Here is an 18222-nt window from a genome sequence, read left to right as displayed (position 1 = left end):
GTCTTGGTAATCTTCTTATATATATAGCCCAGGCCATATTTATGTAGAGAAACAATTATTTTTTTCAGAGAGTTCTTTGCCATGAGGTGCCATGTTGAACTTCCAGTGACCAGTCAGTATGAGGGAGTGTGAGTGCGATGACACCAAATTTAACACACCTGCTCCCCATCCACCCCTGAGACCTTGTAACACTAACGAGTCACATGACACCGGGGAGGGAAAATGGCTAATTGGGCCCAATTTGGACATTTTCACTTAGGGGTGTACTCACTTTTGTTGCCAGCGGTTTAGACATTAATGGCTGTGTGTTGAGTTATTTTGAGGGGACAGCAAATTTACACTGTTATACAAGCTGTACACTCACTACTTTACATTGTAGTAAAGTGTCATTTCTTCAGTGTTGTCACATGAAAAGATATACTCAAATATTTACAAAAATGTGAGGGGTGTACTCACTTTTGTGATATACTGTATATATATATATATTCCCAAATGTTTCAAATGGGAAACAATTGGGATTCCATAAGTAGAGATGGAGTCCTCCTTCGGGTTCTTGAGAGACAGTAGGGCTGATTTGGTTAGATACATTTGAGATTTGAGATTAAGCTGAATTTAACTATGATCTTCAATGCGTTTTGGAGCAATTGAGATACATTTTCTCGATACAGTAAAATATTTTCTGAGTATAATGAGATTAAGTGATCAGTGGAGTTTAGGGAAGTTGGTGTTATTTCCTTCGATTGACAAATTGCCTGGTCCAGGGGGTTCCATAGATAATAAAAATAGAAAGGCCTTGTCTGCTGCTTCTAGTGATTGTTAACGGAGCGGAGCAATATTGCCTGTTATAACTATGACTGAGGGATTGACAGATAGCATTTTAATCATATTAATGAAATTGGAGCCTATTCCCATATATTCCAAGACAGATAGAATGGTCATATCTCTGGTCTATCAAAAGCTTTTTCTACATCGTGAGATAAATACGCAAAGAAATATGATTTTGGGAGTATATTAATCGGAGAGGATATGGTGGAGAGCCTTGGTTGCATGTGGATTGTAGTTGGTCGTATTAGGCATTCATGTCTGTCCCAATAACCAGATGGAATTCAGTTAATTCTAAGAATATGCTGTTCAGAGAATCAAAAAATGTAATAGAACATTATGCATACACATTAAAGCTGCAATATGTAACTTTTTGGGCAACCCAACCAAATTGGGTTATGTGTTATGTGTTATGTGTTATGGATATGTAATTATCATTGAAAGCAAGTCTATGAAGCAGTAGATCTGTTCTATGTGCACTATTTCTATGCTTGCAGTGCTTCATTTAGCATCTTTTACTTTCAATTTTGTACACCAGCTTCAAACAGCTGAAAGTACAAAATCTTTGGTTATGGAAAATATATTTCACAGCGGTTTAGATGATACGATGATTCTCTGCACTTTACTGCTTGTTTTGTGACATAAACTAAAATTAGGCAAAGTATTTGAATTTTAGCAACCAGGAAATGGTGGAGTGATTTCTGCTTAGTGTATCTTTAATAAAGGCAATATGTTTTCCATTATGGATACATTTAAGGAAAGTGATTCTGCCTTCTGTGTCTTCATCTTTACTCAAGATGGTGATTTTGAGTTTCTTATGTATCATAATGGTTACACCTTTTTGGGTGGCTGATATAAAAGCAGCCAGTTTATAAAAATAGTTCTCTATTCTATGTGCGTCCTTTTGGTTCAGGCTGTCTTGCTCTTATCAAGACAGCCTGAACGTTTGATGGGACTATGGCTTTTCAAATTCGAAGAGAGAATAGGTAGCGTTGCCATTGTTTAAAAAAAAGAAGAAGAATGTATTACTAACAATATTTAATAAGCCCATGAATGCGAAACAAGACCCTCCCAGGCTTCATTTGATCCAGTTTGCTACAGCAGGAAAACAATAATGCTGCAACATTAAATGCAAATTATTATTTGGATTATAATTGGTCATTTTTGTAGGGGTCTGAAATTTCAAAATAGAACTTACAAACTTCAGAAGCCTTTTTAAGCCTCAAATACACTACAAGTTGTACATTTCCTGCAAATGGAGCAAAAGTTCTGCTGCTATAGGGTGATCAAAATAAGAGCCTACATCTGTATTTGCATAATTGTAATGTCTTTCAGGTGTCATAGACTTGAATGGGAAAAATGCTGGTCATTAGCAGTGTTCAGCTGTTTAAGCTAGAAACGCCATTCAAACTTTAAATTGAGCAGACTGGTCTGAAAGAGTGTATTTGATAACATTTTGAACACTAACCATGTACAATTTGCATAAAAGCTCCATAGACTTCAAAGGGAAAATGGGGATAAACCACTGCTCTTCATCTGTTTCAGCTGCAAACACCACCCCAATGCTGACATGTACAGACTGACTCAACTTAAGTAGCTTCAACAGCTTTAAGCTACCATTCCTACTTTATAAATTGTGTCCCTATTCATTTCAATGGTGGAATGTAGGCTTGAACATTCTAAACTAAAATCACTGCAACAAAACCTTCCGAATGTTCAAACTAAAATATTTGAGAGCTTAAAAACACATGTATATGGCTTATGATGATACTCACCTTGGCCTACTAAACTAGCCAACTATAACCCACTATAATAACTCCATACCTACAAGCCAGTCCAAAATAGGTCACTATAACTAACACACAGCCTATGAAAATCGTATTACTACCATTGATAATGCTGCAATTACCACTTCCAGCACTACCTCTACCACAATACTATTATTTCACAACCATAGATACTTCAAGACTAACAAGCCCACCACATTTACTTCTGTAAATGTATTTTTCTAGTTTTACTTTATTATCAGATATTGGTGTAAACCTGGTGAGGTCGGGATATCGATTTGATGTGAGCTTGCTCATTTGCCATCTATCAGAGATCTAGACTTAGTAACTGTGTTTGGGTGTTGATGTTTGCATTGGTCCAATTGATCCATGCTCTGTCTGTTTATGAATGCAGCGATCATAAGCATCGTATAATCTCTCTGAGAGTAACTGTTGTTAATTAGACCTACGGCACTGCTACATGTTTGTCTGTTCAGGATAGTCTACTGAATCAGCTTCAGGCCAAACTGTAACAATGATATCATCAGTGAAACACAGTCATTCCAGAGCTAGCTACAATGCTACTGTATATTACTACGGAGACAACTGCTACGGGTTCGCTGTGGAACTATCTGTTCATTACTACCATTTGTAGACCACACCCCCCTAGTTTTGCTCTTGGCTGTCTTGCAGTTTCACTGTCAGCATTATGAGGGGCCCAGCTGGAGAGAAGTGTGTTTGCGTGCGTGCGTGCCCACGCGCTCATCCATGTGTGTATCAAACTCCATCTTTATATATCTCAGCATTAGTTGATTTTGGAACTTTATTGTGGAGCTTTATTTGCCTAATACACAGTATATTGTATAATTTGAATAAGAATTAACCAGAGTGGTTCTTTGCCAGCCAGTAATTACATTCTGCAAATGAGCAGCATCATTTATGCTTCAGCTCTTTTTTCTCTCTCTGTTTTGCTAGCAGCCCCTGCTGACATAATGTGGCCATTTTAGGACTCGTGCACAATACAAAATGCTTGCCCTGCATGCTCTTATCACAGAGATAGAAACACTCTTGCTTGTCAAGTACATCAGCAAGGAACATAATCAGAGGGGCTGAACTTAACAATCTCATTTGTAAGTGTGTGTGTGTGTGTGTGTGTGTGTGTGTGTGTGTGTGTGTGTGTGTGTGTGTGTGTGTGTGTGTGTGTGTGTGTGTGTGTGTGTGTGTGTGTGTGATTGCATCCATTCCTGCGTGTGTGTGTGTTTGTGCAATATGTGTGAGAAAGAGAGAGAGAGAGACAGACGGAGACAGAGTGGAGTGGAGACAAGCAATCGGCAGACTCCTTTTGCCTGTGTGCTCTCTAGCTTCATATTTCTATGTTAAACCCCTGCATTGCAGTGCTGCCTGCAGGTGCTGGAGAGGATGCCGTCTTTTCCCTGTCCTCTTTGCAGTCACAGCGGAGGGGAGTGAAACGTGGCCCAAATAACATTGACAACTACAAGCACCCTGTACTACACACGCAACTCAGCACCACCACACATTGCCACTACGGACTGGGTTTATTATTTGTCCCTTTGATTTTGGTTGGTTGTTATCTTGTCTTAGCTCAGCAGTCCCCAGGGCATAACCGAACCGCTCATGCGGAGATGAAACATTGGTTTCGGGTCCAGGTTGACTGAGTTTCTCTTACAGATATATGCAGGGCATTTGGTTTGGTTTGGAGGAGCAGGAGAGAAGTGGGGCCGGGGCCAAGGGAGGGGAGGCGGGTGGCATCCCGTACTGCAGAGGGGGAGGGGAAACCTTGGGGATAAATAATTCACGAGCTCCAGACCACTGTTATGCTTCCTGGGTTGCCGCGGTAGCTGCACTTTGACCTTGCAGAATGTCATGTCAAATGGCACCATCATACTAGAGCTGCTGAGTCGATAATGATGACTGGTTGAATCTGGTTGGTTGCCATTATCTGTATGTACTGTAGTACAATCTTACACCGTATTCACAACATCACTCTGACTTCATCTTACAGGCATACTGTATTTGTTGTTTGATGTTGATTGGTAACATCAGGTAATCTAAATTAGGTTAATTACTATAATGGGGTTAGTGTATTCTTTGAACAGCCCATGAACAATCTGCTCCAAAAAGGGTTCTACCTAAAACCAAATAGGGTTTTCCAAGGGGACAGCCGAAGAACCCTTGTGCAACCCTTTTTTCTAAGAGTGTACTGGATCATGGTTGACGTATGTCTGCTGTAAAATCTTCAGTCATGACTCATGATTGAACTGCCCTCTTCTTTATGAGCAAGGTCCTTTATATTGATCCAGTTTTGATTTATGTAACATACGGGCTATATACCCCCATTCTCTCTCTAGATCTATTGGTCTGTTTGAACAGAGGATCATAATCCATCCACCACAAACTTTAGACAAGTGACATCTAAAAAGCCTCCTCTGGTCAGCCATTTCTCTGCATTTGGGTTGGTGTTGTTCTGTAGTCTGTCGGCTTCAGATTTTAATCATGGCCCTGTTCAATAGGCACAAAATAAAAAAAGTACTTTTAAACACATCATGAAAATGGCCATGATTCAGATTTAAGAAGTGTATGCCTTTCCTGCGCACTAAGTAAATTGAATTCAACCGCTGAAAACACTCCTACTTGCTGCCAACAGGTTTCCTCATGGAGTTTTCATTCAATGGGGTTTTCAGTACATGTATCTAAAGCCATCCCTTTAAATATTGTGTACCTTTTAGTTAGAATTTTCTTGACAGACTATAACATAGCGAGAGAACAGGTTCAGAATTTAAAGGGTTGGGATCAATTAAGGAAAGCCATCAAAATATAGGCCTATGCACATCTCAGTTTCAGCACCAATTGGTAGATACATTTTTTTATCTTATCTTGTAGATTATTTAGGCTTAGCAACGTATTTATTTAGCAACAAAACCTACTTCATAAAAGACAGGTTTAGAGAGTCTTTACACACAAAATATGTGGGTGAATCAAAAAATACAGTGGTATGATTCATCTTGAAAGTTGCCATGCAGTTGTTCAATTACAGATATATGTTCATTTGAGCCAGTTTACTACAGCAGGAAAATAATCCTGCAGAAACAGGAAATGTGAATTATTATGTGGATTATAATGAATGGACATTTGTGACTATGTAGCAAAATTTGTAATGGTGTTTTTTACATTGGAGAAAAGTAGAGACTCAGAGCTAGAAAATGGTATATCATACACTACTACAGTTGAGGAATAATGGGAAAGTAATTCTGCTTTGAAAGTTTTTGTAAACCTTCTGGAGAGCTCTTCTTTGTTTACACCCATTAAACATTGTTCACACCTTCTTAAGCCTTAGCCCCACTTATCTCTTTAAGGAGTCACATGTGAGGCCATGTACTAAACCAAAGACTTCCATACTTAAGGCTGGGTTATACTACGAGGCTGGGTTCTACTACGTCTATCGACATTTGTCCCAGAGACGTCATGAACATTCTATTGCCGTCCGACATCAACCTTTGTAACATGTGCCGAATACAACAGACCTTACTGTGAAATGCTTACTTACCAACAATGCAGGTTTAAGAAAAAGAAGTGTTAAGTAAAAAAATAGATACAATTTTTTTTGTTAAAGAGCAGCAGTAAAATAACAGTAGTGAGGCTATATACAGGGGGTACAAGTACAGAGTCAACATGTGGGAGCACAGGTTAGTCGAGGTAATTGCGGTAATATGTACATAGGTAGAGTTAAAGTGACAATGCATAGATAATGAACAGAGAATAGCAGCAGTGTAAAAGGGAGGGGGGGGGCAATGCAAATAGTCTGGGTAGCCATTTGATTAGCTATTCAGGAGTCTTATGACTTGGGGGTGGAAGCCTCTCTGACCTAGACTTGGCCGTGCGGTAGTAGAGAGAACAGTCTATGACTGGAGTCTGGAGTCTTTGACCATGTTTAGGGCCTTCCTCTGACACCGCCTGGTATAGAGGTCTGGATGGCAGGAAGCTTGGCTCCAGTGATGTACTGGGCCGTACGCATTACCCTCTGTAGTGCCTTGCGGTCAGAGGCCGAGCAGTTGCCATACCAGGCAGTGATGCTCTCAGTGGTGCAGCTGTAGAACTTTTTGAGGATCTGAGGACCCATGCCAAATCTTTCCAGTCTCCTGAGGGGGAATATGTTTTGTCGTGCCCTCTTCACCATTGTCCAGGTGTGTTTGGAAGATGATAGTTTGTTGGTGATGTGAACAAGAACCTCTCAACCTGCTCCACTACAGCCCCGTCGATGAGAATGGGAGTGTGCTCGGACCTCCTTTTCCTGTAGTCCACTATCATCTCCTTTTTCTTGATCATGTTGAGGGAGAGGTTGTTATCCTTGCACCACATGGCCAGGTCTCTGACCTTCTCCCTATATGCTGTCTCATTGTTGTGTGTCATCGGCAAACTCAATTATGGTGTTGGAGTCATGCCTAGTCATGCAGTCATGGGTGAACAGGGAGTACAGGAGGGGACTGAGCCCACACCCATGAGGATTTGTGGATCTGTTGGGGAGGTATGCAAATTGTGTGGGTCTAGGGTTTCTGGGATAATGGTGTTGATGTGAGCCATGACCATCCTTTCAAAGCACTTCCTGTCTATAGACGTGAGTGCTACGTGTCGGTAGTCATTTAGGCAGGTTACCTTACTGTTCTTAGGCACTATAATGGTCTGCTTGAAACGTGTTGGTGTTACAGTCTCGGTCAGGGGCAGGTTGAAATGTCAGTGAAGACACCTGCCAGTTGGTCCTCACATGCTCGGAGTACACGTCCTGGTAATCCGTCTGGCCTTGTGAATTTTGACCTGTTTTAAGGTCTTACTCAGATTGGCTACGGAGAGAGTGATCACACAGTTGTCCGGGCAACTGATTCTCTCAAGCATGTTTCAGTGCTGCTAGCCTCGAAGTGAGCATAGAAGTAATTCAGCTCATCTGGTAGACTCGTGTCACTGGGCAGTTCGCGGCTATGCTTCCCTTTGTAGTCTGTAATAGTTTGCAAGCCGTTCCACATCCAACGAGCATCGGAGCCGGTGTAGTATGATTTAATCTTAATCTTGACGCTTTGCCTGTTTGATGATTCATCTGAGGGCGTAGCACGGATTTCTTATCAGCGTCAGGGTTAGAGTCCCCCCTACCTGTCATGTTGATATGCTTCAGTTTGCTGCCATGTGACTGGGTTCACATTTGTCTCCAACCACCATAAGGTAAAATAGATCTAAAACAGTGTTGCTATATATATTTACAATCCCCTTATCCAAACGGATTACTAATTGACCTACCGTAGCTCTTATCAATAGCCCTTATCAATTTGTAAATGACAGTGAATGGAGAATGGGCAAAAAAATCTATTAGATGTTTTTCCACTTGAACCGACAGGTTGCTCGACCTTATTCATCACTTCCTCAAGTGTAAAGTTGACGAAATTATGAGGAAATTAAATCAAGGTCAGAATACAACGTGTCTGTAGATACACCTCCTTCTCACGTCCATTTATTTGATCTCTGTCCCAAATGCGTACCTTGCTGGCGCTGGCTCAGAATACGAGTACAGAAGAAGGGCACAAAAAGGTAATAAAGTTCCATTTACACTTTCCTAACTCTGGTCTGAATTCCCTCCATGGCAATTCAATGTGTGCAGGACTGGAACAAGGTGATAGAGATAAAACAGGTTGTTAGATAAAACTATCCCGAGTGGACACTATGGTCTAATTAGCTTCTGAAAAAAATTGCTTGCATTTAATATGATATTTTCCTGCTGTTATCACAAAGACAATACTTTTGCCTTTCCCAACGGACTAGTTTATGGAACACCATTATCCCAGAAACCGTAGACCGTAGACCCACTCCAATTTGCATACCTCCCAAACAGGTCCACATATGATGCAATCTTTTTTGCAGTCAACACTGCAACACTTTCTCACCTGGAAAAAAGGAAAACCTATGTGAGAATGCTATTCATTGACTGCAGCTCAGCTTTCAAAAACATAGTTCCCTCAATGCTTATCACTAAGCTACAGACCCTGGAACTGAACACCTCCCTCTGGATCCTGAATTTCATGAGGGGCCACCCCCAGGTGGTAAGTGTAGGGAACAACATATCTGCCACGCTGATCCTCAACACAGGGGCCCCTCAGGGATGCGTGCTCAGTCCCCTCCTGTACTCCCTGTTCACTCATGACTGCATGGCCAGGCACGACTCCAACAGAAGGCCTGCATCCCGGATTCGCCTCTTCACTGTTGATGTTGAGACTAGTGTTTTGTGGGTACTGTTTAATGAAGCTGCCTCCCAATCCTCTTTCTATTCTGGTTAGGGCCAGTTTGCACTGTTCTGTAAAGGAGTAATACACATCGTTGTACGATATATTCAGGTTCTTGGCAATTTCTCGCATGGAATAGCCTCTCAGAACAAGAATAGACTGGTTTCTGGTCATTTTGAGCCTGTAATTGAACCCACAAATGCTGATGCTCTAGATACTCAACTAGTTTAAAGAAGGCCAGTTTTATTGCCTCTTTAATCAGCATAACAGTTTTCAACTATGCTAATATAATTGCAAAAGGGTTTTCTAATGATCAATTACGCTTTTAAAATGATAAACTTGGATTAGCTAACACAATGTGCCATTGGAACACAGGAGTGATGGTTGCTGATAATGGGCCTCTGTACGCTTATGTACTATAGATATTCCATAAAAAAATAAGCCGTTTCCAGCTACAATAGTCATTTACAACATTAACAATGTCTATACTGTATTTCAGATTAATTTGATGTTATTTTAATGGACAAAAAAATGGCTTTTCTTTCAAAAACAATGACATGTCTAAGTGACCCCAAACTTTTGAACAGTAGTGTACATATTATTTAAATTACCTTGACTAACCGTTTCCACCGCACATTGACTCTGTACCGGTACCCCCTGTATATAGCCTCAATGGTTATTTTACTGCTGCTGTTTAATTATTTGTTACTTTTATTTTCTATTTTCTATTTTTTTTTTTTTTACTCATAAAGCACTGTTGGTTAAGGGCTTGTAAGTAAGCATTTCACTGTAAGGTCTACAGCTGTTGTATTCGGCGCATGTGACAAATATAATTTGATTTGATTTGACAGCATTCAGGTCCCTGAGGACTGGAGTTGCTCATCCCTTGTCTATACATTAGGCTATTTGAAGGCAATACATTCTTGACAAGGGTCTAAATGAGAAAATCCTGTAACTTGCTTCACATTTCAAATGATGTGCCGCAATCGGTGTTAAATGTTTCCTGCTCTAATGGATTGGGATTAAGATAGGACAGTAAACTGATCCTATATCTGTGTTAAATGTTTCCCCCTCTAATGCATTGGTATTAAGATAGGAGACTGAACTGATCCTAGATCTGTGTTAAACATTTCGCCCTCATTGGGTTTAAGATAGGAGAGTAAACTGTTCCTAGACCTGTGTTAAACACATCCCCTCTAACGGATCACGATTAAGATTGGAGAATAAACTGATCCTAGAACTGTGCCTATGGCCAACTTCTACCCAGAGCTTGGCTGAGGCCTGATTTCCTCCCCTCCTCCCCAAAGTGTGCACTCCATCTCATCGATTTAAAAGGAATAGACTAGTGTTGAGGGAACTCCCTCTAAATAGGGTTTACCAAACTCGGTCCTGGGGCCCTCCCTGGGTGCATAATTCGTTTTTTTTCTTCTACCCCTACACAGCTGATTTAAATAACCAACTCATCATCAAGCTTTGATTATTTGAATCAGCTGTGCAGTGCTAGGGCAAAAACACAATCCAATGCTTCTAAATTCATGAGGGGGGGGGTGAGTAAGTGGGTAGGGAGTGAGGGTAGGGAGGTGAAGAGGAGTAAGGAAGGTTTAGTGAATCGGAACGCAGCACAACAACAACTCATTACTTCTTCCAGCCAAGGCCATAACCGACCATGCACAGTGCAGATTAACATAAAGTGATGCAGCGTGAGCTGTGAGTTAACTACTGCCCCCATCTGGTGAAAAGGAGTCATAACACGCTGAAACATAGCAGCGACATAGCAGTGCCCGCTAAGTGGCCTGGCTTTCACCAGCTGTTCAATTCCACACTAACGCGGATGGAGCCAAGGTATTCTTCCAGGAGGCGCCTTGTGAGAGTTCTGGAAATGAGCAGAAATAGGATTCTTCCACCAAGAAGTCCTCACTGGAATGCTGATGGAGGATTTGATTCAAACTAGAGGGGATGAGAGTGCAAGGAAATGGCAACATCTGTTAGAACATGAATGTTGCTGTTATGTTGCCACTTTGTTGTACAAATGAAAGGACACAATATGTTGGAATGGTTATTTCAGCTGGAGTTAAATGGATGAGTGGATGAGGTATGCAAAACTGCCTTGTGTTACAAAACAAAACATGTAATTCACCATCAGTTTAAGCACAATCTTGACTCACATACTGTAGGGCAGACTTACTTACTCCTATTCTTGTCATGTACTGTGGGGACAATAACCTCAAGGCGCATTTAAATAACTTGAGAGTTCAAAGTTAAGGTGACATGTTTACAAAATCATTACCTTTACAGCCACAGAAACATGAAACAAGAAAAGGGTTGCTACTTTGAAGAATCTGAAATAGAAAATATACTTTGATTTGTTTAATCACTTTTTTGGTTACTACATGATTACATATGTGTTATTTCATAATGTTGATGTCTTTACTATTATTCTACAATGTAGGAAATAGTAAAAATAAAGAAAAACCCTCGAATGAGTAGGTGTGTGCAAACTTTTGACTGGTACTTTAAAGGTACTGTAAAAGGGGTTTGTTGGCCTATAATGAGTGATTTTATACTAGTCTGGCATATCAAACACTACAGATGGAGGACTGAATATTTATTCATGGTCGCATGCTGAAGATGAAATATTGGTATACACAGTACAGTGCATGGTATTACCCTTTTAACTTCAGTGTAACTTTAAATAGTTTAGAAACAGCACCCTTTTCAAAAAAACACAGTAACCACATCCCTCATCTCCCCATTCTCTCTCTCTTTCCCTATCTCCCTCCCTCTCCCCTCTCTTTCTTTTTCCTCTTGTCCTCTCGTCTCTGTCGCTCTCCTTCCATGCCGCTCTTTTCTTCCCTCTTCGATCCCTTTCTCCTATCAGTAAATCAGTGAGCCATTCCACAACCCCTAAGAACAGAGACAAGTGGATTTGCATATTGATCCTTTACGATGGCCATTCCATCAGATGCTAGACCGATGCGTAGCATACTGTGTGAGCAGCATCACAAATGAGGAGAGAGAAAGAGAGGGAGAGAGAGGGAGAGAGAAATAGAGAGACATTTGGAGAGATTGTGTATGTTGAGGGAGAGAGACAGTGAGGGAGGAGAGAATTGACAGAGGGGGTATTTGATTGAGAGTGGGAATGGGGGGAGACGGTGTGTACAGGAGAGAGAGGGCTAGAAAGAGAGGGAGAGTACTGCCCTGCTCTGCTGCAGTGGAGAGAAGTGAGAGGAGAGACTGCAGTCTCTGTTTATGGGAGAATTCAGGGGATGTTACCACGACACTGAAACGTTAGCCCTACGAGCCTGATTATTGGATGGGTCACCCAGCCAGTGCGAATATCACATTAGACTGGTAAGACTTTCTACCTCACTCTCATTTCCTCCCTGTTAAGGATAACCAGCAGATGATATAGATATTCAGGTCATTTTGGGACAACTTTCATAATGAACATTCTTTATTATAAATGACTCAGAATGACAATGGTTCTTCTGTCATTTGAAGATTTGTCCTAGGAATCTGAAAATCGGTGTGTATCTATCTGGGGCTTCAGGTTTGCGACTAACTAAGTGGAGCTGTCCAGTGCTGAGCTGCAGAGATGCAGAAATTGGAATGTAAGTGTACCTGCAGTACCTGCAGGCTTGAGGTAGATACTACTGACCTAGATAGAATGGATAGCTTTCTCTTCTTGTCTCTTTCTTGTCTCTTTTGCCTTGAACAAGATGAGAGTGAGACAAGGACAGTAAGATATTATACAGTTTTGGAATATAGCCTGTGGGAATTACTGGTAGGACTGTTATGATCAGTTGTGATGTATTATGTCCATTTGTTTGGCAGGAATAATTTAATTTAATAATTTTTTATTTGTTATATAATTCTCCCTATCTGTTCAGATTGTCATATATCGATAAAAGAGAGGGCATGGTGGAAGCAGCTATGTTTATATTAGCCATTTTCCATCTATCTGTAAAGTAAAACAATTAGTCATTTGATTGGTCAGATCCCTAACTCCATTGGCTACCATGGCCTCAGGCCGGCTGTAAAGTGACTGGATATCAGACAGAGGCAATTCAGCTGGATTTGATTTGCTCAGCAACAACTAGTTTGTCTCCTGTAATGTTTCACAAGTAGCCTTGAATGGAACACCTCTTGCGGAGTGGGGTATCATATAGCCTCGAGCTATTTTAAGCTTTTTAGAACACTACACTGCACCTTTTGAAGATGCACAGTCTATTGATTTGTGGACTATAGGTCAATGAAGACACAGTCCTGAATTCAATCCAAGGTGCATTGTAGAGCAGCACACTATACAGCCGACAATGCGGCTTTCAAAGGCATTTTCTGGGCCGTTTGCATTCGTGGTAAATATGTCGGCTCTAACGTAAAATACCTATAGCCGTGTGTTATAAGGCACCTTGCATTGAATCCCAGCCACAGACTTGACAGAATACTGTTTTGCTGTTGCTGCTGACCCATGTTTCGATCATTTCACTGTCTGTTGCCACTCTAGACAATGAATTTCCTACAGATACCATTGCCTTTATGCTTGGTATCTTAGGTAAATAACTGCACAGTTCAACACAACACAACAATTCTGAATCATATATGTTGTAATATGTCAGCTGCATTGAAGCATCTCTTTACATCCAAACAATACTACACAAAGCTGTTGGTTTGACAATGTAATATTCTTCTTGATGGTAAAATGTATACAAAATGGGGTGCACGTGGTTACCTTAGGCTGTCTGGATCTAGCGTCAGTGAATAACTGTTGTAGGCCTGTGTGTGCCTGTTTGTCCCCAGTGAGGACACATGTAATCAGGGTTAAGCTCTGTGTTTGCCAGCCATGTATGCCAAATCTGCCCAATTGCCTTGCCTCTGGGAAGCTTGCTGCATTGGAGAGCCTTTCACACACAGACAACAAGATACATACAGGCACATAACGTTGTTCCCACAGTGACTGTACGTACATATCCCAACCAGACACCATGGATAACAGGCAAAATCCGCACTGAGCTAAAGGCTATAGCTGCCGCTTTCAAGGAGTGAGTCACTAATCCAGATGCTTATAAGAAATCCTGCTATGCCCTCCGAAGAACCATCAAATAGGCAAAGAGTCAATACAGGACTAAGATCGAAACCTACTACACTGGGTCTGATGCTCGTCGGAAGTGGCAGGGCTTGCAAACTACCACGGATTACAAAGGCAAACCCAGCAGCTGTCCATTGATGCAAGCCTACCAAACGAGATAAATACCTTATGTACACGCTTCGAGGCTAGCAACACTGAACTATGCATGAGAGCACCAGCTGTTCCGGACAACTGTGTGATCACACTCTCCGTAGCTGATGTGAGTAAGAACTTTAAACAGGTTAACATTCACAAGGCCGCAGGGCCAGACAGATTACTAGGAGGCGTACTTAGAGCATGCGCTGACCAGCTGGCAAGTTTCTTCATTAACATTTTCAACCACTCACTGACCCAGTCTGTAAAATCTAGATGCATAGTCCCTGTCCCCAAAAAATGTCAAAGTAACCTGTCTAAATTCCAAACCCCCCATAGCACTCACATTTGTAGTCATGAAATGCTTTGAAAGGCTGGTCATGGCTCACATCAACACCATCTTTACATATACATTTTAGTAATTTAGCAGACGGTTTTATCCAAAGCGAGTGCAAGTGTTGGTTCAGTTTTTGAAATGTCTTATTATTACTATTATTTGGGGTGGCTGGGAGGTTACCAGGTAAGTAGGATTAATATTTAATGTTTGAAGAGTTAGGGTTTCAGTTATTTTCAGAAGATAATTCCTAGGTTCAGGGGGAAGATGGTTCCGCCATTGGGGTGCCAGGATAGAGAAGAGCTTGAACTGGGTGGAGCAGGAGCTGCCCTCCTATAGCGGTCAAGAGACCTGAGGTGGCAGAGTGCTCGGGTTGGGGTGTAGGGTTTGAGCATAGCCAGAAGGTAGGGAGGGGCAATTCCTCTTGCTCTTTCCGTAGATAAACACCATGTTCTTGTAGTGGATGCGAGCTTTGACTGGAAGCCAGTGGAGTGTGCAGAGGAGCGGGGTGACATGGGAGAACTTGGGAAGGTTGAAAACCAGGTGGGCTGCAGCATTCTGGATAATTTGAAGGGGTTTGATGGCACAAGCGGGGTGTGCAGCCAACAGCGAGTTGCAGTAGTCCAGATGGGAGAGGACAAGTGCATGAACCTGCAGGAGCAAATCACTGCTTTCATGTTTGCAGAGAACAACAGTGTGTTTTCCAGGGTCACACCCTGGTTCTTTGCACTCCGGCGACACTGTGGTGTTGTAAACCGTGATGAAGAGGTCTTTGAGCGAGCAGGCCTTCCCGGTAGGAAGAGCAGCTCTGTCTTGTCAAGGTTGAGCTTGAGGTGGTTGGCTGACATCCAAGTTGAAATATCTGCCAGGCACACAGAGATGCGTATCGCCACCTGGGTGTCAGAAGGGGGTAAGGATGGCAATGATAGGAGTGACTATGTAAGGATATGACTGAGCTGACACCCTGGACGCACTCCAATTCCCAAATCGCCCCAACAGATCCACAGATTAAGCAATCTCTATTCCACTCCACACTGGCCTTTCCCGCCTAGACAAGAAGAACAACTATGTGAGAATGCTGTTTGTTGACTACAGCTCAGTGTTCAACACCATTGTTCCATCCAAGCTCATCACTAAGCTAATTACATGGTATTAAACACTTCCTTGTGCAACTGGATCCTGGACTTCCTGACAGGTGGTGAAGGTAGGTAATAACACATCCGTCATGCTGACCCTCAAAACGGGGGCCCCTCAGGGGTGCGTACTTAGTCCCCTCCTGTACACAACGGGGGTAGGCCCGATCACCGAAGATGATGAGACAGCCTACAGGAAGGAAGTCAGATACCTGGCCGTGTGGTGCCTGGACAAGAATCTCTCCCTCAATGTCAACATGACAAAAGAGCTGATCGTGGACTACAGAAAATGGGGGGGGGGGGGGGGGCGAACACGCCCCCATCCACATCGATGGGGCTGTTGTTGAGCAGGTCGTGAGCTTCAAGTTCCTCATGTCCACATCACTAAGGAACTGTCATGGTCCACACAAATCAACACAGTCATGAAAAAGGCACAACAACACCTCTTCCCTTTCAAGATGCTGAACAGATTTGGTATGGGCCCTCGGATCTTCAAAAAGTTATACAGCTGCACCATTGAGAGCATCTTGACTGGCATCACCACTTGGTATGACAACTGCTTGGCATCTGACCTCAAAGGGCGACAGAGGGTAGTGCGTACAGTGGGGGGAAAAAGTATTTAGTCAGCCACCAATTGTGCACGTTCTGCCACTTAAAAAGATGAGAGGCCTGTACATTTCATCATAGGTACACTTCAACTATGACAGACAAAATGAGAAGAAGAAAATCCAGAAAATCACATTGTAGGATTTTTTATGAATTTATTTGCAAATTATGGTGGAAAATAAGTATTTGGTCACCTACAAACAAGCAAGATTTCTGGCTCTCACAGACCTGTAACTTCTTCTTTAAGAGGCTCCTCTGTCATCCACTTGTTACCTGTATTAATGCCACCTGTTTGAACTTGTTATCAGTATAAAAGACAACTGTCCACAACCTCAAACAGTCACACTCCAAACTCCACTATGGCCAAGACCAAAGAGCTGTCAAAGGACACCAGAAACAAAATTGTAGACCTGCACCAGGCTGGGAAGACTGAATCTGCAATATGTAAGCAGCTTGGATTGAAGAAATCAACTGTGGGAGCAATGATTAGGAAATGGAAGACATACAAGACCACTGATAATCTCCCTCGATCTGGGGCTCCATGCAAGATCTCACCCCGTGAGGTCAAAACGATCACAAGAACGGTGAGCAAAAATCCCAGAACCACACGGGGGGACCTAGTGAATGACCTGCAGATAGCGGGGTCAAAGTAACAAAGCCTACCATTAGTAACACACTACGCCACCAGGGACTCAAATCCTGCAGTGCCAGACGTGTCCCCCTGCTTAATCCAGTACATGTCCAGGCCCGTCTGAAGTTTTTACCAATCTTTTTGGTAAAAACTCAACTCGTCTTGTTTGGAGGACAAAGAATGTTGAGTTGCATCCAAAGAACACCATACCTACTGTGAAGCATGGGGGAGGAAACATCATGATTTGGGGCTGTTTTTCTGCAAAGGGACCAGCACGACTGATCCGTGTAAAGGAAAGAATGAATGGGGCCATGTATCGTGAGATTTTGAGTGAAAACCTCCTTCCATCAGCAAGGGCATTGAAGATGAAACGTGGCTGGGTCTTTCAGCATGACAATTATCCCAAACATACCGCCCGGGCAACGAAGGAGTGGCTTCGTAAGAAGCATTTCAAGGTCCTGGAGTGGCCTAGCCAGTCTCCAGATCTCAACCCCATAGAAAATCTTTGGAAGGAGTTGAAAGTCCGTGTTGCCCAGCAACAGCCCCAAAACATCACTGCTCTAGAGGAGATCTGCATGGAGGAATGGGCCAAAATACCAGCAACAGTGTGTGAAAACCGTGTGAAGACTTACAGAAAACGTTTGACCCCTGTCATTGCCATCAAAGGGTATATAACAAAGTATTGAGATAAACTTTTGTTATTGACCAAATACTTATTTTCCACCATAATTTGCAAATAAATTCATAAAAAATCCTACAATGTGATTTTCCAGATTTTTTTTTTTCTTCTCATTTTTGTTTATCATAGTTGAAGTGTACCTATGATGAAAATTACAGGCCTCTCTCATCTTTTTAAGTGGGAGAACTTGCACAATTGGTGGCTGACTAAATACTTTTTTGCCCCACTGTATATCCCAGTACATTACTGGGGCTGAGCTGCCTGCCATCCAGGACCTGTCAGAGATAGGCCCTAAAAATGATCAAATACCAGCCACCCAAGTCAGACTGTTCTCTCTGCTACCGCATGGCAAGCGATAACAATGTAACAAGTCTGGAACCAACAGGACCCTGAACAGCTTCCACCCCAAGCTATAAGACTGCTAACTAGTTAGCTAAATATTTAACCAATAGCTACACAAAATATCTGCATTGACCCTTTTTGCACTAACTTTTTAAAATGTAAATACACTGCTGTTACTGTTTATTATCTATCCCTGTGCTTAGTCACTTTATCCCTACCTATATGTGTATATTTACCTCAATTACCTCATACCCCTGCACATCGATTCAGTACTGGTACCCTGTGTATATAGCCAAGTTATTCATTGTGCTATTATTTTATTTATTCCTTGTGTTATATAAAAAAAAAGATATCTCCATTGTGGAGAAGGACCCAGATGTACTCATTTCACTGTCAGTCTACACCTA

The 18222-nt window shown here is 42.1% G+C and overlaps 1 protein-coding gene across 8 annotated transcripts in view; it reads left to right on the top strand.

The window, feature by feature from the left end:
* Positions 1-18222, top strand: part of LOC109890830 (synaptotagmin-2-like) — a 72720-nt gene that overhangs the window by 32363 nt on the left and 22135 nt on the right. The window contains exons 1-2 of one of the 8 annotated variants that reach the window (XM_020482882.2): positions 11910-12220; positions 12371-12480. The exons of 2 other annotated variants lie outside the window; for them this stretch is intronic. The gene's annotated coding sequence lies outside the window, so the exon portion shown is untranslated. Of the gene's footprint in view, positions 1-11909; positions 12221-12370; positions 12481-18222 lie in introns of those variants that run through there. 5 more of the 8 variants (XM_031824752.1, XM_031824753.1, XM_031824751.1 and 2 more) reach the window with 5 other exon arrangements.

This window comes from Oncorhynchus kisutch, linkage group LG5 (genome assembly GCF_002021735.2).
Source record: "Oncorhynchus kisutch isolate 150728-3 linkage group LG5, Okis_V2, whole genome shotgun sequence".
In the NCBI taxonomy this organism is placed as follows: Eukaryota; Metazoa; Chordata; class Actinopteri; order Salmoniformes; family Salmonidae; genus Oncorhynchus; species Oncorhynchus kisutch.
Note: the sequence above shows the minus strand (reverse complement) of the source record. Positions and strands in the feature narration are given on the sequence as shown.